The following is a 24,243-nucleotide window of genomic DNA, read 5'->3' as shown; positions in this document are numbered from 1 at the left end:
GGAATTCCTAAGACATGGAGCATAATACAGTTAGATTCAGAATTGCAGACAGAGTGAGGAGGAGGCAATATTTCAAGAACAATTATTGTCCTTAAACATTCTCTTAATGCGAAGTCACTCCTCTTCTCCTCCTGCCCTTGCTTCCTAGAATTAAGAAAAGTTCTTCCTTAACTTGGGTTGCTATGCAGAGATGTGAAATTTCATTGGCTCCCAATGCTTTTCTGTCTAGTAGGGACTACTGGGAACTCTGCTAATGTGCATATTGATGTACCCTGTAGCTTCAGAGATGATGAAAGAGCATATTACTTATTTCCACAACAACAAAGCTAAGAGAAATTTGAAAGCAGTCAGTTATTTTACCTGGGGACTTTCTCCCAGGTGACAGGGCTATAGAGCCATGGAATTTAAAAATGGGGGCAATTTCTCATTTTCTGAAAAAGTTTGTATGGGAAGCCACAATACCACTCCCAACCAAAGAAAAAGAAAATTAAAACACTATCGTTTTCATTTGCATTCATTTAGTCAACTATGCCTAAAATATGGAAAAGACATTATTATGCTCCTTCAGAGTGTATTTTATTCGTTGTTTACTAGGCTGGACTGACATGATATGATTTGTGCTTTGCGGGGTCACAACAAGCTACTAGCAGGACAATTTGCTGAATCAAGAGGATGATTGTGTCTGGTGCCAGTCAGTCGCAATTAGGACCAGGATCAGGGAGGCCCAGGGCTTGTGCATCGTCTTGGGCTAGCTGCATAGAAATCAGCTCACCTGAAACTAATTGTCACAACAGAGACCTTATGCAAATGAGCCCTGGGGTTAGCGTGGGAAAAGAAAAACTGTCGCAAAGATAGGTGACCTGCTGAGCAGGGGGTCTGTTGCTGGGGAAATCTTTGTTCAATGAGTTTAAAAATGTTTTCATTGTTCAAAATTCAAAAAAAAAAAAAAAACCAGCATACCCACTCACCAAGAGCGTGGCAAACACACTCATCTAAAATTCCAATAAAGTAGAAGCCTGCTTTGGAGCATGCAATAAATTGGGAGTCTTTATACTTTATAAGGGCGAGGAGCAGGAAAATAATTTCCCTGTGCAAGGCCTTTAAAGTTTAGGTGCTGCGGATTGCAGAGTGGCCTACCTTGAAAATTCACTTGGAAGGTCAGGTCTACTGCTAGCCTGGTAGGACTTGCACGGCCTTTCCTACCTGCGTTCCAGCTGTCCACCTCCACACAGCCATGAAGGATGCCTGTGAACTAGACAAGAAAGGCCTGTTTTCTAATTGACCTTTATTTTTATCTCAGGTAGAAGAGAAGGGCCAGGAGAGTTTCCCACCACATGGCAAAAAGATCCAGGAACAGGCAGTTTCTTGAATTGTGGTTTCTCAAATGTTCACAAAATTAAATGAAATGCAAACAATGGGAAATTCCAGGACTGGTTATGCAGCCCAAGTGATAATAGATTGTAGAAATTTAGCAAAATAAAGGTTAAAAATTATTTTTAAACTATGATTTATTTCCCCTTTTTTAACCCCTGACAAAAACACTTATAAATAGGAAATGTTGTAATTCAATCGTACTATAGCACTCCTTGGAAATAATCTTCAAAATGTTCAACTATAGAAAACTAGATGAAGAAAAGCTATTCTAAGGTGATAATAAACATTTTGATATGTTATTGTAACAAAGTTGTTTTTGGGTTCTTAATTGATTTTCAGCTTTTCAATCTTGTTTCCCTAAAAAAAATGGGTTGATGTTGACAATGCTTAGCTTTTCACTGAAAATTTGCCAATGACGTGTTGAATAATGTATATGCACACAGCAGTATAAATATAATTACAAGGAAACAAAATGAGGTATTCTAATCTTTTGCAATAACAGATATTTTATGTCTAGCGATTCAAAAAGAAGAATAATTTGAATAAAAATATTTAGGGGAGAGAAAAAGAAAGAAAGTTGCATTGCATTAGCTTTGAATGCAAATGTTATTTTGTTTGGCAGATTACTGGATCTAAGAAAGTAGGTATTTTCATTTTGTTTCCTAAGGGGCTGGATTGAAATTTGGACTTGTCTCTGATAAGCAAGCTCAGAAATTACCTTGGTAGCCACCACAAAACCCAAAGAAAGTTAGGCCTAAAAGGAGCACAACTTAATCACAACTTAAATTTAAAAAAAAAAAACAAAAAACAAAAACCAAAAACTCTTTTGTCCCGTCACCACTGTCTGAAATAATTTCTACATATAGGAGACATTTCACTGTGGGTGCGAAGTGCTCAGCTTTCACTCATCAAACTTTAATCGGAACTGCATTTTAGTTTTTGAATAAAGAACACTTAAAAAATTTAGATGCAAATTATTTTGCATTATTCATGCTCTAAGTGTCCTTGTAGATTTAAACACTTCTGAGGCCACCTTGATTCAAGTAATTACCTAGGCCCTCACTGCTCCATCATGAATAAGGTATTTTGTACAAGTAAAGTATGCACCCGATGAGCTTTTAAAGTGGCTTTACACTGAACTTGTGTATTGCTTCTTGTGCATGAGTGAGCCGAACATGCGTCGCAATCTGTCTCAGGTGGGAAACCCTGGCTGGGCATCCATGGGTGACGGGATGAAACCCGAGCGTCTCTCTCCGCACGCATGCTCTTCCTTTGTCTCTTCTTAAGAATCTCAAAGTGATTCTTCTGCCTGATTCTAAGAGCTGTTTTAGAATCTAAGAGAGCAATAGATGCTAGGAAAAGAAACAAGGGAGAAAGTGGCAGTGGTTCTGCTTAACTCCTCCATCACCAGAGTTCATTTAATGTCCACTTTTCAGGCCACCTCATCTCCATCAGCAAAGGCTTCTGCATAAGGTAAGAAGTCTCTCTGATTTTACATGGCTCTGTACATCTGTCTCCCCATCTGTCAGCCTAGACACCTCAGCTATTAGAGCTAGCTTCTACCTCCACCACAATATTCTTCACAAAATGGAACTGGCTGCAGATTCAAAAGTAACTGAAGAATGCTTACAATGGAAATGAAAGTGACCACACAGCATAAATCTGTAAGTTTATCCACACACACAAAAAAGGTTTGTAAGAGTTAAATGTAATTGGCTGAAGCTTGTAGCTGGCGTTTGCTACAAAATGCCCAAGCCTTTCCTTTCCAACTCCGTGGCTTTGAAGAATTATAGGAATTTTATGATGTGCTATTGGAGTTATACGGGCAGAGATTACAGAAAAGGGGTTAAAGTTGGTTTATGGTAGAAAAAAAATTATGCAGAAACCAATAAAAATAAACACACTCAAGCAGACTAAACTTGCTGGGCTTTTAGTTTTGGTTTAACAAAGGAAGTTTAGATGAAAGTAAATGTTGCAGCTTTCAGAAAGTTAGTTGACACTCATACTTGATCATCTTTACTACACAGCGGTATAATTAATATTTAAACATTCTAATAATGCAGCTTGCTTTGCATGCACTTTTCAGCCTCACAACAGTATATTTTATCTGGAATTGTGCTAGCATTTTCTTGGGTACTGCCCATTTTCATAGAGTTAAATTTAAAATAGAGTAGGGCCTTAACTCTTATGGCCAGTAAAACATCAATAGGAGAATGAACAGATTTCATACATCTACCAGACAGTTTATTAATAAGACCAATATTTATCTGAGATAGCAGATAATATATAAATTTTGTTTCATTGCCCCGTGAACGTTTTTAAATGACCAGAGTAGATTAAATTTGAAAGTTGCATTTGGCTGTTGTCCACTCACCTCTTACTGTCCAAAACAGGAGAATTTTGATTATGTAAAGGCAGTGTGAAATGAGTAGGCAATATATGACATACTGAACCCGCCGATGGCTGCCCATTCATTAAGACATCCGATTAACATAGTAAAGAATTTTTACTTTCAATATATGAAATCATTTTGGGAGCATCGTCTGAATTGTGACAGCTGAATACCCAGGAACTTAGTAAAACAATAAAACTAGTAAAATATAGAGCAGTAAGCTAATTGAAAGAAGACTGAGCTAGTTTATTTTCATATGAGAACTTTCTTCCTGTTCCAGTCTCAGGGCTGTAGGTGGGAAGAGAAAAGTTGTTTCAGGTGCTACCCTCAGCTCAGTCCCTTTGAAGAGTGCAATGTGCCCGGAGTTCTTGATCTTCTTCTAGGCTGAATCATGAGAAAGAGCATTCTACTTTTCCAACATACCTTAAGTGTCCTTTAATAGAAGTAGAATTTGCATGCACATATTTACTGCTCATTCTTTATAAGAGAGTAGGTGTGCTGAGCTGCAAGTCTATTTTGAGATTCAGCCCACGTTAACCCCTTGAGGCCCACTTCACGACAGGTATTGCCCTGTGGGAATCCTGACATTTAGTGAAGCATAAAGCCAAAATAGATCCACAGCCAGGCCAACACTGGGGCATCTCATTTCACTTAATTCTGTGAAGACTTTGGAGCTGTGGTTTGCACAAATCAAATGGTGCAAATGAGAACTGCAAAATTAGGCAGGTTAGATCTCAAGAGGAAAAAGATAAGCAATAGAAAAAATAGTCAATATAAAATATCACTACAAAGGATCAATATGTAAACGAGGTTCTACATTGAAGGAACCACAGAGATCTCGTGAAGTAGCTGTCAAGCGACCGTTTGCACGAGGTATTTTATTTTCTTATGTCAAAAGGAAGTCATTTTCACAGATTCTTGGACATAATCATTTTTATTTCTGATATTCAGAAACTGAACTGGCGGTTTGGTGTCTTTGCATTTTATTGGGTTTGTTTTGAGAAAGGGAGTTAAATGAACTCAGCTTACAAATAACTAACAGCCCAGGGACTATTTAAAACCTGCTACTGAGGTGGTAAAGGAGAGATAAGTTGAACCCAACTGCTGTTACATGTATGGGTTTGACAGATAGGTAAGTCCAAGAGTGGACAAAATTAAAAGCATTTTTCATATGCTAATCTCCACCTGCACAGGAATTTTTTTTTTTTTTTAAGGAGGCAGCCTACTGGCAGAGTAAATTCAAGAGCTGTCTATCACTTAGTACATTACTTCTAGGAATTGTTATGACCCAAAAGATGAATAAGTACTTTTATGAGAAAAGTCTTCCAAAGAATCTTAATTCCAGATAGGTGTCATGACAGCAACGGGCCAGCAATTTGTGGAAAGAAAAGTGACCCAGACATACAACTTTTAAACTAAAATAATAATTCTCTCTATATGTAATTGGTTCAAAATTATATCTAAAGAATTACTTTTTTAGTTGCAAATAGAGGTCAAAGCGAAAACAACCGTCTGCCTTGCCTTTCAGGTGGTGGGTCCCTGTGAACTTCGTAGTGTGTTTGAGAGACAGCCAGGGATGTCAGTCAGTACTGCAGATTAACCCACAGCAGTGAAATCTGAGAAGGTTTATAACAAGTAGGTAATAGTTTCAGGCCTCTGTGAGAACGTATAAACTCAAACTTCATGCTGGGACAAAACAGGGCAAGGACATTTGAGGCAGAGGGTGAGAAAACCTTCCTCTTACTATGACAAAGCGTCTTCCATACTTGTTTAAATGCCACTGGGCTGTTAGTGAATGCTTACCATTTCTCTAGGTTTTATATTATTTTACAAAAAGCTTTGGGAGTTTCCTTTAATTTTGATAAATATTCAAATTGGTGCATAATTTCTACACTTCAGTTTTGAATGATAGAAAATTTCCCATGTTTGTTGAGTTTCTTTTCAAGTAAGAAAGTAATTCTTGTAATAAGAATGTTGCATTTCTTTTTCTCAACATTGTCAAGATAATAAACCCTTACCTTAGCTTATAAATTCAAAATTCACTAATTTATTGAAATGAGAATCAAAATAGTCCAAAAGAAATCTTAAACATTAAATGGTGACTCAAAAGAAATGGATAGTTGTGGTTATCTAATGTAAGGTCCTACCTTTTTCTAATAGAGTCCTGGGGCTCAGGAAACTATGTTTAAAGTGCCTAACTGGGTTATAATCTTCAGTTATTATATAGTACTCTTGTAGGCCCTATGAATTAAATTCTCATCAGTGATTACAACACTGGTATCATTTATAAATATACTCTTCTTTCCTGGGAGGTAAGAGGCAGAGAAAGTTTCTGGCCTGCTAGTTTTCATGTGGAAGAAGGAAATTAAAATGATAGCATATTTAGACACTAGATGAAATACTTTGCTTTTGCTTTACTTATAGGGAAACCTGGACAACGGTCATTTTACTTTTTAAATGGAACTTCAGGTCTGATGCCATGTCAAGAGGCTGCTAACATGAAGGAGAAGAGTTAGCATCATTAACATTCTTTGATTGGAGAGCACATTAGGAGGTAGATAAGGAAGCAGCACAGTCGACCCACCTCTTGGCCACAGGGAGAGGACGGTGCCTGGAATGTCTGCAATGTGTTTCTATTTTTGTCGCACCTATGTGTGGCCACCCATCTGGTCTGAATCAATCAGTCTCATCCCAGGGCTCTGCTCCTCTCCCAGCTGAAATAATACCCTCCTTTCCCAGTGCTCTGCATTAAGGAGGGTCACTGTTCACGACTGCCCCGGCAAGACTATTCATAAGGCTGCTTGTTTGTAAACATTGGTGAACTCAGGGGGAGACACTGGGGAGAATTTTGTGGGGGATATTTTATGGATAAACTCTGCTCTCCCAGAAACAGTACTTGGGAAAACTGGATGAATCATTAGAGAAACATGTGACCCCAGTAAGTGAAAGAATGATGCTACACCATTTTGTACATATACATGCATCCTAATTTTTTTTTTTTAAAATGCAACTTTCTTGGCCTGAGTTTAAACTATGAACTTTTGTGCTATTATACCTGGAGCAGATGAAGCCAGAGTATGAGGTGTTGGCCATGACTTAGCCTGAAGTATTTTCTTAGGCCATTTCCCTTTGCTCCACACTAAAAGAAATAACGTTAAGTTTCCCTACACCTCTGTAACAACCCTACACATCTCCTTCTAGATCATTTTCCTGGCATTTCTCATGTGCACATGCTGTTCTCCAGCAATCTAATATCATGCCTCCCCCATCAGATTCCTACACACCTGACAGCCTCTCTCTTGATATTCCAGCTACTAGACTACTGACCTCTATTAAAAGGGTCAAGGTATTCACCAGTGAATCAGCCATGCTTTAGGACCACATAGCACTCTTCCCACAAGAGGCCTCAAAGCTTACTGACACTGGCATCGGCAAATTAAATAACACGGCAAAAAGCTACTCATCATCCCTATCTGCCCAGTGTTCCACTGCAGTGGGAAATACCACCCTATCATGGACCTCCCAACCGGGAACCCCAGAGTTATTTTTGTCTCACCACTGTCTTTCTCACTCCCCACATCCAGTCTGTTACCAACTGTTGCCACTTTTTTTTTTGCCAACATTTCCTGAATCCACCCCCTTCCTTTTTATCCTCATAGTTGTGGTCTTACTCTAGGCTTTGGACTTGGGCCACTGGGAATTTGCAGCCTTCTTCCCTCTCTCCATCCACATGCCAGTATCAAGTCCCAGCTTAATTGACCACCACTGATGAACTTTCTTTTTTCTGTCTGTGTCTGTAACCAGCGCATCATTTTCTTTGGGCTCCATGGAGACTGCCGACTGCTCTCTGGACTGGGTTGTAATGTTCTCTTTCTATGTCTCACCTCTTCATCCAACTATCTCTTAATTGCTTCATCTTTTTTCTTTCTTTTCCAAGGTAAGCTCATCTATTCTTTATTGAATCATTCTCTCATTGCTTCAGGAACACATCTATGCTATACAAATTCCTGATACGCACCCCAACATGGCAGATCCTGAAACTTTGTAGCTTTCATTAATCCTTCCTTCCATTCTGATATAGGAAAGTGTGGTCGTTGAGAGCATGCCCAGGTCCAAAACTTGAGGCTCTACCACTTGCTACCTATGACATTGGGCAAGTTACCTAACATCCAGTGCCTCAGTTTCCTCATCTGTAAAATGGATTATTGTGAAGAATAGAAGAGACAATTTAAGTAGAAAACTGCTGACACATAGTAAGCACCCTTTAAGTGTTTGTCATTATTATTATTATTATTACCATATTTTACCTCCGTCAGTCACTCTCACACTGTGTGCTCCTTTATCTTTACATGTAAATTTTGATAACATAACTGGGTTTCTTTAATCTGGTTCCAACAGTAGCTTATTAGAAATCAAGGACGCGGTTAATTGAACATGTCTAGTATCAAGCCAGGTAATGATAAAGACTTAAATGATGCTTTTTCAGGATGATTATGAAGAAGATGATGTTATAGATGACGATGATGGTGATGATGCTGATGAAAATATGACTAGATGCTCTTTTGCGTTACTACTCTTTGCATATACAGCTAAATCTCCAGGAAACATGTAGTATTCCACCTCAAATTAGTTTTTTTCCCTTTAAGTGGAAGCATGTTATGTATAAGAAAATATATTGTGCCATATGCATGAGATTTATTTCTCAGAAAGCAGAGAAACGGTAAGAATTTTAAGTGTTCTACATACTTATTTAGATCTCACATCAGGAGATAAAACAAATGAAAATTCTGACTTGTTAATAATTTACATTTTAGTGGAAAATTTGTACATGCTGTTAAGATACCTCTAAGACTCAACACAGAAAATGCAAATAACTTACATCCACTGTGCACTGAAGACAGAATTTGTCTGAGAAGAAAACATCATCAATTAAAAAAAACCCCAAGCATTTTCAAGGGAATATTGACCATATTTACAGGGCTATAATTGTACTTATAATTTCAGATGACTCTTTTGAAGTATTCACATAGATGATCTCTCCATTCACCAGGTGCTTCTTACAGAAAATCCACGAGGTCTACCTCACCACCTAGGAGGTGGTTTACAAATAGGGGATTTCTTTTCAGCCAGCCACACCACCACTTTTCTCTAACAGCTTATGCAAAGTTTCGTGGGGGAGGGAAAAGCCCAACCCCCCCACCCAAAAAAAAAAAAAAAAAAAGGAGAGCGAGAGGAGTGTGCATGACAATAACTACCTCTGTCCCTTTGGTTTTGTTCTTTTCATGTCATGGAACTTTTTAGCTGTGCTGCCCGGGTAACTGCGCTGGAAGGTTGGAATATCTGTTGTTGAAGGAGGTTTGTGATTGAGGGCCTTCTGACACAACCTTTTGTTGCATTGAGGTGTTTGATCCTCTTTCCTTTTCTTCTAAAACCAATCCCATCCCTTTAAAAAATGGATAACCAGCACTTCTTTTACTTATTGTCAGCTTTTGGAAAGTTACTGTGGGGGTTTGTAGAAGTTTAACTTGTTAACTCTTTGCATGCTGATGTGCTGTCGATAAATCTTCTTTCGAAACATGAAGTATTTTCATCGCTTTTCTCAGGTATATACTGTTTTTACTCATGCATAGCAAGTGAGACACATTCAGATCCAGAAATAAAGTGTTTGTGTTCAAGGTCTTGAAATGAGAGAGTGATTCAGGCTTTGAAACAGACACATCCTTATTTTCTTTTTGTCCTAGAACTGCAACATGTGAGAGGTATGACTCTGTTATTGGAAAAACCTGACAAGATGGACTAATTTTTAATTCAAGAACAGGCTTTGCGAAAAAGTGAATGCAAAGGGTTACTTCAAAACTGGGAGGTGTAAATAGAAATAGATGGTGACAAAGGAAAAGAGCCCCAGAATGAAAAGTGTAGGGGTCTTGTTCCAGCCTGCTGACTAAATGCTGGAATATTTTTTCCCCAAAGGAAGGGATACAACCCAGGCTATAGGAGAGAAAAGAAGCTTAAATGGATTATTTAACAAAAAAGCAACTTACGGCTTCTAGATAGTGACCTACATTCTGCACACAATGATGATATTTTTACGGCGGTGATAGGGTTAATAACCTAACATCATTCATGTAGTGTTTTTTGAAAATTGAATTTTACTGCTACAAAGTAAATGTAACAGCCCTCTGGAGACAATATTACAGGCACTTTATTGTTTGCTAAGCTGATGTCATCTTTCTACAGACTGACTTTAAAACAAAGGCAGAACATTTATTACAAATATCACTGTGTGAAAGGAAATCTACTGAAATATTGTTTAGAAGGTGAGCTGATAAAAAAGTATTAATACTTGGCTTTGATCATCTTACACTATAAAGTTATGACTTCAAAATGCTTCTCATGTGATCTCTATTCAAGGCAAAACTTCATCCTGGAAATTCCTATCCACGTCTCTAACATGATTTGCCCTCGAGTTGGAATATTTGTTTAAGCTGCATGCATGTTCTAGAGACATTTTTACTCTGTAAGGCAATTTCTTAACAAAGTTGATGAGCTTTTGAGGGAGAGATTAAATAGCACCTTTCAAAGATGGTGTATGTATGATTTAAGAAACAAAGTATTGGATTAAGCTGTTTAGTTTATATAATGAACTTTCAGAATCACCTGTAAGAGGTGGCTGGAAAGTTTGCAATTAAAATAAGCCGTTTAAGGCATTGCCAAGCAAGCATTCTCCAGGGCAGGTTGCTTGCAACTCAGAGGGTCTGGTCCCTGTATCTGATGCACGTGTAATACAGCGTGAACTTGTTTGTGGATCACACAGGAGTTTCTTAGAGCTTCATTTCCACACTGTAGCCCTTGAAAATGTATCAAATTAGCAGACACATTTGGGTCTTCCTTACAAGGCACCAAGTAATTTGTTTGTAAATCAGTTACCTTTCAAGAAAAGTTAAATTAGGGAGAACTTTTGTTTCTTTGATGTTTTCCCACTTGGAAAGCCAAAGAGCAAATTAATGGTCATTTTGAAGTAATAATGATAATGAGGAAAATATAATTTAGTGAGCTACACTATCTTGAAATAACTTTTCAGGTACAGCGTGTAAATAACAGGCCAAATGACCAAAATAGCCTGATGGTGTTTTTCTAAGAAAATGATTTACTGCTCTGCCTTTGTCTCTGAAGTCTGGTTGGAAGGAAAACACAGGTCAAGGAAATTGGGTTAGAAAAAAAGCCTGTTATGGGGTAGGTATAGAATCGTATGAATAGGGTCTAATAGAGAGTCTTGTAGGCCCACACGAGATCAGCAGACTAGAGTCTCGGAACTGTTTGTGAGATGCTCGGTACTGACTGATGGCATTTATAACAATCAAAAATGAATCCACAGGCATCTACTTAGCATGCTCTGTGAAAGGCTATGTGTTAGTTGGTGTATGGGCCGTGCCCAGGAAAAAGCTACTTGTACGATGATTGTGATTAAACCAGGAACTGAACTGCAACACTTTAAAAACTTATTTTGCCAATGAGTATACTTCTATATGAGAAAACCATTTTTTTTTAAAGTTTACACCTATTGGAATTATTTTACGATAAACCTGCCAACAAGGAAGTTATTTTATGTTCAGTCAATTCATTATTGTATTTGACAAATATTAGCTACTCACCAGGTGCCAGGTGCTGCTCTAGCACTGAGGGTCCAAAGGTTAGTCCTCACAGAGCCACACAGATCAGTCAGAAAGAACAGTTTGGTCGGGTCAGAGCCTGATGCATTGCAAATATTCAAAAATTCAACATTCAAGAAATATTCAGGAAAGCCATAAATGTTTATTGAGTGGCTGATGGAATGAATCGAGTCATGATCAAGGTGAGTCCTTGATTTGATGTATGTACAGGAAGGGACTGAGATTCCCTCTCTTGGAGAGGTCAGCACAGCTGTAAGACAGCACATGCTTGAGTTGGCCTTAGAAAAAAAATGAGTGGCGTTCACCATGTGAGTAAGGACAGAACTTGTCCACTGATGGTGGAAACAGCACCCAGAGTATGGTATAATTTTCAACGGCACAGCCCAGTTCTGGCCCCTGCACTCCTCCCTGATCTCCTTTAAGGATTTCGTCCTTGCCCTTCTCTCCCCACTCCCTGTAGCACTGTCAGTAATACACACACACACACACACACACACACACACACACACACACACACACATTCTCTCTCTCTCTCTCTCTCTCTCTGTCTCTGTCTCTCTCTGTCTCCACCACTGGGATTCAAGTGTCCACCTCCTCAAGTAAAAACCAGAGTATCTCATTCGTCTCCTAAAAGAAGAGAGATGTGTGCCTGTTCCTCCCTTTTATGCATAAGACGCAAATTTTAGTTGTCCATTAAGAAAGCTCATTTTTGATGAAACCCTGTTTTTCAACATCCAACACATAAGAAAGAAAGGAGGTAGGGAAGCAGTTAATATTTAAACCACACACCAGTCTGGTAATGCAAGGATTTTCCAAACATCAAGATGAATTTGTTTTCTTTTCAAACATCAAGATGAAATTATTGCAGTTACTTTTTATCTCCAACTTAGCAAGATGTCTCATGGACGGGATACTCAAAACAGGACAGTTGGGGACAGTTCCAACTGTATGGGGCCCTGTGTTGTGACCTCCATAAATAGACTCAGCCTTCGATTTTTCCTCGCCTTCGATTCTCCTCCTTTGCTTTCTCTCCTGGCAGGCCTTTCCTCTGTCCTGTATCAGCCACTCCATAGGCAGATATGCCTCTTTTTCCATTTGCCAGACACCCCCCCCCTCCCTAAATCTTCCAAACTACTCCTCTTTGAAGTCTCTATTACCGATACAATCACTTTTGTTTCCCCTCGATCCCCTGTCTCTCCACTGGAGCTTCTTCTCTCCCTAACCCCATTAGTTACATCTGCTGCCCCTACCATTCAGCCTGTGTTAAATCGTAATGCGCTTGACATAACTTCAGTTTGTCTGCTAAGTACTCAATCAGCACGCACTGCTATCTTCTGATTTGTAGGAAAAGAGACAAGAGCAAGTAAGCTGGCTCAAAATTCACTAAATGATTCAGCTCTGCCCAATTAGCCCAACTAAAATGAGAAATTGACAACTAATAATAATGAAAGAAATGGGTTTTAGTTAAAAATATAAATCCCACAAACTTGGTTTCTGATGCCTGTGGTAGATACTATATCCTTCATGTGATGGCTCAAAGGATGCAAGGATGGATGAATGAAGGGAGGTGTATAAATAATTGCAATATTTGTTAGTTGACTGGGGTTCTTTCCTTGCAATTCATTAATGGATTTTTAAGGGATTGGTGAACTACCAGAAATGCATGTACATTTTCCTGGGCAGTGGGTCCATACATTTAATCAGACTATTAAAAGGCTCTATGACCTCCTAAAAGGTTAAGAACCACTGCTAAATAAGTGAAGATACCTGTTTTGTCTGTGTTTTCCTGTGTTCTGCTTTTTTTTTTCCCAGCACATTTTAACATTCCCCATGATTTGAGCAGTTCAGAAAGTAGAAACATGGGGTTTTAAAAGAAAAATTTACCTTCTTTAAAAGTGTTGAAACCACCTACCAGGTTATACAATTCACTTTTTTTTTATTATTTTAGTTTTACTACAATTCAAAGACAGGCCTTTTTTTTTTTTTTAACAATGGGTATAATCACACATCTGAACCTAAGAATTAGTTTTATGCAGTTCCACAGAAAACCAAAATCTTGAGGAACGCTTTCAAAACAACCAGAGAAAAATAAACCATTCCTTATGTCAGTCTTGTTAGAGAGGGATTAAGAAACTGGCAATTATTTTGGCGACCTTAATTGTTGCGCGGCAGGAAAATATGTAATTAGAGCACGTTCCCAGGCCTGCACACCTGCAGCACATCCTACAGTATAATGTCAGCTTTCAGTGCCCGTTGGTGCCAGGTTCTAGCACAACCAGTCACAGTGACGCTCTGAGAACATTTCGGACTCATGTAATGTGGCTTCTGTGTATGAAAGAAGCAAGCATTTACACTACCACACAATGGAGTGCATTGCTGCAACACTGGTTTCATTATTTTCTGACGCCCACCTTCAGCACTGCCCTGGTTTACTCCGTTTGAGGTTTTATTGTTACGGTATAATAGTCTTGTACATTTTTGAAATTCCCTTATTATTCAGCTTATTAATACAGTACTGACTTGATTATCAGGCAGCAGTTGCGCAGCAAAGATTCAGTGCATTAGCTAAGTCAGAAGCTGAGTAAATTCTTGGTATAATGAGAACAATTGTTTGACTTTTTTTTATGTAGATAGATGGGCTGTGGTAGATCTCTATATAGTTGTATTTCGGAATTCACTATATATTCTCTATATGTTGTTGACTATTCATTTTTCATGGAGAGACAGCTTAAAATGTATTCTCGCTAATTTGAAAGTGTTTCAGGATATGGGAGGACTCCATGATGATTCTCCTTAGCTTTCTTCTTTTTTTTTTTTTATTGGCTTTTTACAATAAAAAGAAAGAAACTCAGATGTGAGAAGAAGTAGTTAAATTGAAGAAACAGTATGCAGGGTGCCTGTTTTCCAGATAATTCTGTAATCTGGCATACTGAGAGTTAACAGACTTCTCCCCCTAAGGGAGATACACTGTATTTTGCTATCTGACATGTTGTCATATATAAAGAAATCAATTGGTAATTAAATGATGCACCTTGTGAAGATGACAAAAGGCATTTGGTTGCGAAAAGAGAACTGGGTTTTGAGGGGTTTGTAATGAAGGCCTAATGACTATTCATAAGAGATTTTCAGTCCGTTGATCCACTTGACTGGAAAGTTCTGCCCTGGAGAGTTAGTGCTGTCAGTTTCTCTCACCTCAGAAAGCCGCCGCAATCAACGGTGTAGAGGATGAGCGAGAAATTATCTAGTTGTTGCTCTAGGCCTGTCTTAGGTCACATGCAGAAGGCACATCTGGCTTCCTGTAGGTACAACCTCAGGACATAAACTTTGACTAATTTTTAAACTATAAATATGTACGAGTGACACTGAATAAGTTACCTTTTATTCATATTTCCTTTATTTTAGAACACATGCAAGTTGTGTGGCGAGGCTGCCATTTTGGCCTTATTTTTCTTCCAGTTTTATCAGTTACATGTTTGCTTGTTAAGCTAAAAGTAACTGTTTTCGGAAGTTGTCAAGGACCAAATGATAACAGTCTCCTCATGTGAAACCAAACCACCATACCTTTGTGGTGAATATGCCAAAGTCACACTGCAGGAAGGTCAACTGAAACCAGTAGAGAGTATGTTACTGAATAGTGCTCTTGGTGGGTGCTTATTGCTCTATTTGGCAGAAGGCACAAATTTATATACATAAGACTAGATAGAAGGCTTCTACCACATAAGGAAGATCTCTAGAATTACAAAACATTGCTCCATGTCTCTAGAAACAACAACAAAATTCATGCATTCAAAAGATACTACTTACTGTCAGCCATGGGCCAGGCACAGCACTAGCCTCGGAGAATACAAAGACAAGGAAACAAAATCTCAGTCCTCACAGTTTACTGAGAAACAGACAAACAAGAAAATAGTTGTCCTATAACACGGGAAGAGCTGTGGTCAAGTTGTATAACAACACAGAGTCTTAGATCCTGGAATGGGTTTTCTAAGAAGTGTTGGAGTCCAGAGGTGATGTAAAAATTTCTCACACGTATTACTCTTTCCATTGGCAAAATCAAGTTAGCCAGTGGAAAGGTGTGTTGGAGGACTGAGGTGTTCCTACCGCAGCTGTGCTTATCTCTAGAATCCCAGCAGAACAGTAGTGGCCAGCAATTTCTGTACATATTTACTCTTGGAAAGTGGTCCTCCATGTTATCTTATCGAGCAGCTCACCTAATCAAAGGTAAACACATTTATCACCTCATTAAGGCTTGTTTTATGGCCACTTGAAAGTGGTGTTTGAGGTGGAAATGTCTGTCAAACTCCTTGTCTGGAACATATGTAAGGGGACATTATGGAAAGCTAGAGAAGTTTTAATCTCTCAATATCAAAATAATTTAACACATAATATGTATTTGAGAGGGTGTCACTGATGATTCCTCCTTGTGTGTTGTGGTTACTGAGTTTTGCTGGAGCTGTCAAGGTGGATCAAATGAATGGACAGATGCCAAAAAAACAATTAGGCTTATTAATGTACATTGATTGCTTGTTTAGTTTATAAAGCAAATTAAAAAATACATTACTATTTAAACCCTTTTATAGCTGAGAATATGATTGCTTATAATATAGTGTCAAGTAAAGAATATTCTATAATACCTGTAAACCCTAGCTATGTTATCTAATTAGTAGACTTTGATTTAAGTGGCTATCATTATGGAAGTGAATAGTTGCCTCTCTAAATAACAAAATGGTAGATTTAAATATATAAAGATGTTGACTTGATTATTTAATATTTGTAGCAAAGACAAACCACCTAAATAGAGAGATTAATTCCACATCAGTGCAACATTAAAAGAGAGAGAGGATGCCAAGGATCCCATTAATTTGGGATATAAGTGCCTGAAATTTCCTCCAAACATTTACCCAAACAATACCAACAAGACAGTATCAAGTAGTTCTCCCTAAGGATAGGGAGGTAAGACAAACGTGATTTTAAACTGCACAACATCACACAACAAAATTAAGTATGGTGCTTTCCACCAGATGCTAAACATAGCCACCATTAACTGAGCTCCAAGGCACTAGATTAAGTATGTCGTATATACATCATTTCCGTTACCCCTTTCTCCGTAAAGCCTTCCCTGACTATTCACTCTTTCCTTTACTCTGCCATGAATCCATGCTTTCAATAAAGACGGCACTCCTTGAAACCGTAGCATGCCACTTGTATATCATTGTCATTCTCCTGTGTGTTGAAGTTAGATAACCCTGGAGCCAAGAAAGCTTTAATACATATTTGCTTAGTTGAATGGCCAACTTGAAGGGGGTGAGGAGACCTCTTTTTTTCTCTCTATGATTTACTTTTGCTATTACTTTTGAAACATACATGTTATATTCCCCAATAAGATCGTGTCGCCTCCTTCACACACTGTATGGGAATTTCCATACTTCCTAACAAGAACTTCAGTTGAATTGGTATGTATAGTTTTTCTGCCCCTTGCCCTATTTCCTTCAAGGCCTTTGAGTCATAAGCATTCAGTACCACAGTGAATAATCAGTACGATAGCCACCATCTAGTTTTTCCCTTTTAACTTTTTGGGGGTTACTTTTGAACATAGTACAACTCCTCAGAAGGGTTTTTTCACAAATTGTTTACCCTGGCAGTTCCTACCCCATTGGGCTTTTCATTCTGAACACAGAGGCGGAATGCATTGATGTCAGTATGTGTACAATTTTTAAACACACTAAATTTACTGAATCCCCATATTATGTTTTCACGCTGCTCTTTCAGAAGCTATGCTAATACAATACTCCTATAAACCGATCTTGGTCCTGGCAGGCCCTATTGGAACTAATGGGGCCTAACAGTTCTTCAGTTAAAAATTATACATGAGGGTCACTTTCCCTTAAATTATCTATTGTATGCCAGCTGTTCACAGCTGCAGTGCTTCACTTTCTTTGCACTGCTAGAAATGTCGAATTTTGTCATAATATCCATAGCAACTGTTCTTGTGGATGGCATTGAAGTTAGTAAGACTTCTAGAACACCTTTATGGAAATCATACTGGAGTTGGATTTTCCATTTTCTTTTTGGTTCAATTTTTTTTTGGTTCTGGAAAATGTTTAGATGGCTCATTTTGCCTGTTTCATGCCACAGCACTTGAATTATATCATAATTTCTCATTTGCTGCACAACTTTATTCTATTTTTATGCTCCTAAATGACGCAGCTTTAAGTACCCGTGAGTGGCACTTCCGTGCTGTGAGCGAGCACTATCAAAGGCAACCTTAGATAGATAAAACTCCTGGTTTTTTTGGTTTTGTTTTGTTTTTTGCTGGCGAAGGAAGAAGAGGAGTCATCACCAAGGGCGGCCTTTTGTTTTTCAGGCCTATTAAAACTATGGCCAATAGAACCATTTACAAGAAAGAAAAAATTCACCCAAGTCCTGTGTCTGAATGAAGGCTCTTTTCTCAAACGTTCCTCATTACTACAGAGCAGTTATCTTTGGATTATAATTAAAAAGGAGGATTTTTTTTCTTTAATTCTTTTTTCCCAGAATTCCCCAAGTGAAGTATTTCCCCCAAAGTTATTGGACCTCTTTACGGACAAGTGTCTGAGACTTTAATAAGCCTGTACCCCCAATTCCATACAGGGTAGTGGATGGCAAAGAGTGGATGTGATACAAAGGTTACACATTCAGTGATATTTTCTGCCTTGTTGGTAAAAATGGGGAGGTGGGGTGGGTGGATTTCCTTTAATTATGAACTAAGTGTGATGCTAGTAGTTATTTCTGTAACCTGGTGAAAATACTGCGTATTTAGGGCCTAATTTTTAGCATATGTTACCATGGTTGTAATAAAACGGTGACCTGTGCTGTCTGAATCTTTTGGCTATTAAGGAGCTTGCAGATTTTAAGTAGTTGCTGTAGAAACCTGGTCATCTGGATGCTTATGGAGAATGCATGGTTATTTTTTAAACTTGGTGGATAAGCCCGAGACGGCAGCAGTTAGACAAGGTCGCATATTGGTGGCAGCGACTTGTCCTTCCTCTTTCCATTGTGTGATCCTGCGGGGTCTGGGGCATTAATATGCAACGGTTCTGTTTTTCTTTCGGGAGGACTTGTAAACTCTTTAAACAGAGGCACACAGTTTGCAATTGTTGCGGTACTGAGTGGGTGTATAGAAGCTAGGGCTGCAGCCTTGTCCAGTTGCAGATAGAATAAAACTGACAATGATGCAATGGGCCTGGCATGTAGACAACTCCGTGGGATGGATGAATGGTGCGGCTCTTGTCGTCCCTCCGGTGGTGGTAGGCCCTGTAATAGCTAGCGTAGGAAGGGTGGTGAAAATTGATATGCACTATTACTACATGTATAAAACTTAACACTGGGGCCATTGCACAGGTGGGGGGTTCCTGTTTATTGATTTTTATGACTTTGTTAGAACACACGCTTAATGCTTTTATACTCCGGGAGCTCTGGGAGGGCTCACCTTAGGTAATAAACCTTTCCGTACTTTGCAATCGCTCACAATTTACATGGGGACCCGCATTATCCAGTACAAAGCTCAGCATCCCCCCTCTACTTGGTTTTAGGAGTGCTATAAAAAAAGCAAAGAAAATAACTCGAGCAGTTACTTTGAATTTTTTAAAAACCTGTCCACTCCTGCTATGAAAATGGCCCCTAATTCTAATTACTCATATTTCCAAGAAAAATTAGTCACACAAACTTATGTTATGTGCTGTCTCAGAGGTTGAAAGCAAATTAGGTTTCCAATAAGACAGTACATCAAACAAAGTAGCATGTTCTTGATGCCGATGACTTTTTTTTAGAATTATGGTTGGACATTTTTGGCAGACAGATTGTCTTTTGCTCTATCAAAATGACAGTTTCTTTTGTAACTGCAACATTCATAATTAGAAGGAGAGAAGCAATCTGCCCAATTTAATATACTAAAAGAAGTTTAGAGTCTCTGCTAGTAATTTCATTATTTTAAAATTTGAATTAATTGACTTAAAATAATACAGTTAAGAAGTATAACTAGCAGGATTATGGAGAAAGGTTTCTTCTTCCTAAAAAAAAAAAGTACTCGTAGTAGTATACTTCAGATGGGATTAAAATTTTCTGTTTATGCCAGGTGCTCTGTTCTAAGATTCAGAGCAGGAGTGTGAATATTCATCCTTGCAAGAGAGCTGAGAGAAATTGTAGGGAAAACCCTGGGAACAAGGTCACTTTAAACAGAAAAGTTCTCCAAGTTTCCCAGGCTTAAGAGGCTGGCTGGGCTTCATTAAAGTCAGTGGATGACCAAAAAGAAAAAGAAAAAAAAGGAAAAGCAAAAATAAAAAGGAAAGAAAAAAAAAAATGAAAGAAAAAACAACCGTCCGCCTCCTTCAGTCTCTTTTTGGTCCACCATGCACGTTCCATACCTTAGCTGTTGATGTGCAAGCTCTTTAAATACATTAAGAATAATATTTCTCAAATCCCTTAACAGCACTGTGTCCATGGTTTAATATCACTCTTCCCCATTCCACATCTCTAACCTACGTCACTTAAGTGGCCCTCACCCCATACCACCACAACAAAAACAAATCCAACATTGCATTCAGAATGAAATCATCATAACATAGCGACCTTGTTCTGGACGTGATGTTTGGTTTCAGCAACCCTCTTTTATGCAGCCCTGGCCAAGCTTAACATTTCCTGTTGGCTCAGAGAGTAACTTTTCTTCACATTTTCTTCAGGATCTCTCTTTAGGGGACCCAATGTGTTGCATGCCCATGATGCACAGGGCCAAAAGTTCTGGAGAGTTAAAATTCATGAACATTGAAGACCTATTTTCCTTGATAAAGGAATGAAGCCTCCATTCATTTTAAGAAATACATATGTAGCAAGATTTCTTTGTCCCCTTCCTGTATAATTTTTGTCACACTCAACTCTAAAGGAAACCAACTCTTTAGCTCTGTTACCTTATTTTATAACTTAGCTGATATTCATCTTTACATGGGGCATCAAATCTGGATGTGACAAAGATTAAAAAAAAAACAACAACGGTGCTGCACGTATGAGTTGATGGGTGTTTTTCTCTCCCCCAAGAAATTACAACACTAAATACCATATACGTTTTTTGGTATGTTTATAAGATAGCAGGAAATTTTTACCCTCAAAACTTTCTGATTATAAGCTGTGCTCTAAATCTACAGGGGCTGTGCTTCAATCCCACACTCTTTTACAAGTATGTCACTTACAGACCTGCAAGTGAGAAGGCAAACTTCCCCATGGCAGTTCTGAAATCTGACGTAAGGCTAAGAGGCCAGAGACTCATAGGGCTGATTATACTGGACACCTACGTTTTAAAATCTCCTCTAGTATTTTAGTAGTTCCTTGTATTCTTTTTGGCCATCCTATGCCCTAGAGAAATGGCATTTTGTTCCATTCTCATTCATCCTAATCTACTTAGTTATATATCAAAAGATATACACATTTATAGAACCCAAGAAGCCAGGGATTAAAGCCCAATGTATGTTAACACAGCTTCTTCTAAGAGCTACCCAATGCTTAAGGCTTGGGCTGACGTGGGCCATAGGGTTATATTAGCCTTTATAGATATTTCTATTTGTATATGTGTATATGTATAGACATATATGTGTGACTTAGGGCTGTGCTGACATATTATTTTCTACGTGTTCATTTATTATAAACAGCAGGCCAGCAGACAATTCACCTCATCCCTCACTCCGGTCCACGTCACTCAAAAAATATTGCAGGATTTCCATTCTGAATTAAATACACCCGGGGTTACGTCTTTTATCAATTCTTTATTCTTGGTATCTCAAAATTCTGAAGGCTTCTTCCTTTGTCTCAAAAAGGGAAACTGCTGAAAGCATTTCCACCTGGATGTTTCAATTATTTAAGTTGCAGGAACTAGACCTTTTCCCTCCTGAGTAGTTGTGGGTTTTAAAGGCTAAAATTGCTTCATCATGCCAAAGTGAAAGTATGCATAAATTATTTAGTTAAACCTGAGAAAATACAGACTTTTCCCAGTGATCTTTCAAGGGCTGCCTACTTAAATTTCAGAAGAATGGACAGGACTTTTTTTCTTTCTGTTAGAACATTTAAGTATCCGCTGTGTCTTCTATCAGCTGAAATGTGAAAAAATTGCAAAATGATGATTTTTAAGTCCAAGCCCCATAATATCCCGTCTATCTATATTATGCCCAAGGTGAATAGTGTGGTATGAATCGATATCAGTAAGACCCGTCCAGCTGGCAAGAATTGGCAAACCCTTCTAAATGCATTCTTATGAAAGTCAGGTCACTTGTTACAAGTCTTTCTCTGATGCTAACATAAATGCTGGTGAGCATTTCCAATTCAATTCCTATTCATCCAGAGTTTATATTTCAGTCATAAAAATATAAAATAAGATAATTTTAAAATGTTATTAAACTTGATTGACATTTTTATTTGCTTTTTAAAAAAATTTTAACTCCAGTAAATAAAAATGCCTGAAAAGTGTGAAGTAGTGTGTGGTGGTGAAGTGTGTGTTTGTGTATGTATGTGTGTATAACATAGATAACATTAAAGAAGCAATGAAAATAGCCAATGAATATGGGCAAATGGGAGCCAATTTCAAGGCCTATAGAGTAAGGAACTCAGTTTCCCGTGTATATTATAGAATCTGTGACATTACATATCAGTTCTCTAAATTAGTCTTATTGTTAATACTCCAATGACATTCACATGACCAAGGGAAGAATAGTACTCTTAAATGAATACCTAACTTCAAATCCTAAAAGAAGCATTAATTGTGGCAGAAAAAAAAAGTCAACCAAAAAAGTACTCATATGAGTTATTTAGTACACAGTTCTCTGTTCGTTTGTGAAATCCATTTGAATTTTATGTTCAAATAAATTAGAAGATGAGCGTGAATATGGTAGATCAGCATATCACTTTGGTGAGTTATTATAAAACTACATAAAAATAAAAAAAACGCTTCAAGCAAGATAACACCTATTCTATCTCAAAATAATGAACATCACTTATCACATTAATACATGTTTAACATATTGCAGACCACGTGCTCTTCCTTATAACTAACTTGCTTTTCCTACAACTTCTAGTTCAGTTGTTCTTGACTTTGCCTTAGTTCCCCCCTCCCCCTTCCCTCTTCTGCCTGGGCACAGATGTATCCACCGGCTCAGATGAATAAGGATATTATACTTACACCACCATACTCTGCTAAATAGTTAGAAATCCTGTTTTGGCTTTTGTGTGCTGTCTTGGATTTGTACCCCAGAGGTGAAGAAAAGAGCCCAGATAGAATCTGGAGTCAGATAGGATCTGGGGGCAGGAATCAGATCCAGATTGTGACATTAGGTGATTCGGGGGAAAGTCAGTTAAAATTTCTAGTCTCAGTTTACTCATCTATAAAATCATGATATTAATAATTACCCCCCTCCCTTCAAAGGATTGTTATGAGGATCAAGTGAAAAATGTCTATGAATGAGCTCTGCTGTCAGTAGATTAGTGCATAAATGCCTGGTATTATTACATAATCAACCTGTCCTCCTAAACTTAGGAGAAGGAAAGAGTTTTTAAGGCATACATGCGAGTCTGGAAATGGAGATACTATAGAAAGCCTACAGAGACTGATAGTGCATTTTCTGCTACAGCCATTTCTCCTGGGAGAGGTAAATGTAACCCTTTGGGAGACGCCTCTCTGGCCAGCACATTGATTGGGAACCTTGGCTGGTGGTGACTAAGAAGCCGGGGTGATTGAGAATAGACAGGAGGGAAACTTAGCAGTCAAGTGACTTCTTTCTAACTAACTGCAGCAGGTTCTCAGATCCCTAGGCTGGCCCAAGATGAGAGAACAGTCAGTAAAGATAATCGGGCATGGTGAGCATGTCTCAGTGTCATCTGATTGTGAAATCTGCTGTTTGCATTCTCATACAGTACTGGAGCTTAAGCCCTGGCCACTGTACGAATGACTGTGCAAGAGCAGGATCTAAGACCAAGGGGGTTTTTTTTGACTGAGGCTGGAGGATTTACTAGAGTTACTTCAAGGAAGTCTATCGGATAATCCCACCAAACATATTAATGGCATCAATTATGGTATTTTGTGTGATGATTTTTTTTTACACCAAATACACAATATATTGAAGAATTTGCAAAAGTTCCCCCATTTGAGTCAGTATTAACTATGATAGAAGCAAGCAGGACTGGTCCAAGAAAGAAAGAAATTAGAACTTTCAAACCTGTCTAATTCCCACTGCAGTTACTTGAGGAAGAATGAAATGAAAGAAGCCAAAAAGATTTAGGAATACTTGTTAAAAGCTTTAAAGAAGCCCACATACTTATCATTGAACTGTCTGCTTATGCTAGGAGCTGGAAGAGTCACTCATATCCACTCAACTGTACTTACATTTTAAATTGTTGTTTCTCTTTCTCTTACACTACTACAAGAGAAAGGAAATGCCTAGGCAAATAAACTCTGTTAAAATAACTTTACAGTTGTGACACAGTTTGACAGAAGCAAAGGAAATTCGCAGTCACTGCTCACACTCTGTCCTCAGCTGATTCCACTGTGGAAAATAAAATGCTTTTTAAAAAAACCACACACACACACACAGCATGGAACACACTTGGGATAGACTCAGTCTTAAGAAACTGACTTCTTAAATGCTGAATCTCTGTCTTCTCCATCTTTGAGTTATTATCAAAGAGTTGCAATATATGAGTTCATTGTAAATCTGGTCAGAGTTAAAGAAAAGTATTTGGCTAAGTTTGCAAAATATGTCACCTATTTTTTTTCAAAGATCCTGCAATTCTAAC

At 38.3% G+C, this 24,243-nt stretch overlaps 1 protein-coding gene and 1 long non-coding RNA gene across 4 annotated transcripts in view; one reads left to right on the top strand and one right to left on the bottom strand.

Moving 5' to 3' along the window:
- LOC131410704 (uncharacterized) overlaps positions 1 to 24,243 on the bottom strand; it is a 145,559-nt gene that overhangs the window by 1,063 nt on the left and 120,253 nt on the right. The window contains exon 3 of the long non-coding RNA XR_009221397.1: positions 1,138 to 1,252. This is a non-coding gene — a long non-coding RNA (uncharacterized LOC131410704). The remainder of the gene's footprint in view (positions 1 to 1,137; positions 1,253 to 24,243) is intronic.
- ZEB2 (zinc finger E-box binding homeobox 2) overlaps positions 1 to 24,243 on the top strand; it is a 131,489-nt gene that overhangs the window by 38,970 nt on the left and 68,276 nt on the right. The window lies entirely within an intron of this gene.

This window comes from Diceros bicornis, chromosome 10 (assembly GCF_020826845.1).
Source record: "Diceros bicornis minor isolate mBicDic1 chromosome 10, mDicBic1.mat.cur, whole genome shotgun sequence".
Lineage (NCBI taxonomy): Eukaryota > Metazoa > Chordata > Mammalia > Perissodactyla > Rhinocerotidae > Diceros > Diceros bicornis.
The sequence above is the reverse complement of the archived record's forward strand: the minus strand, read 5'-3'. Positions and strand labels throughout refer to the sequence as shown.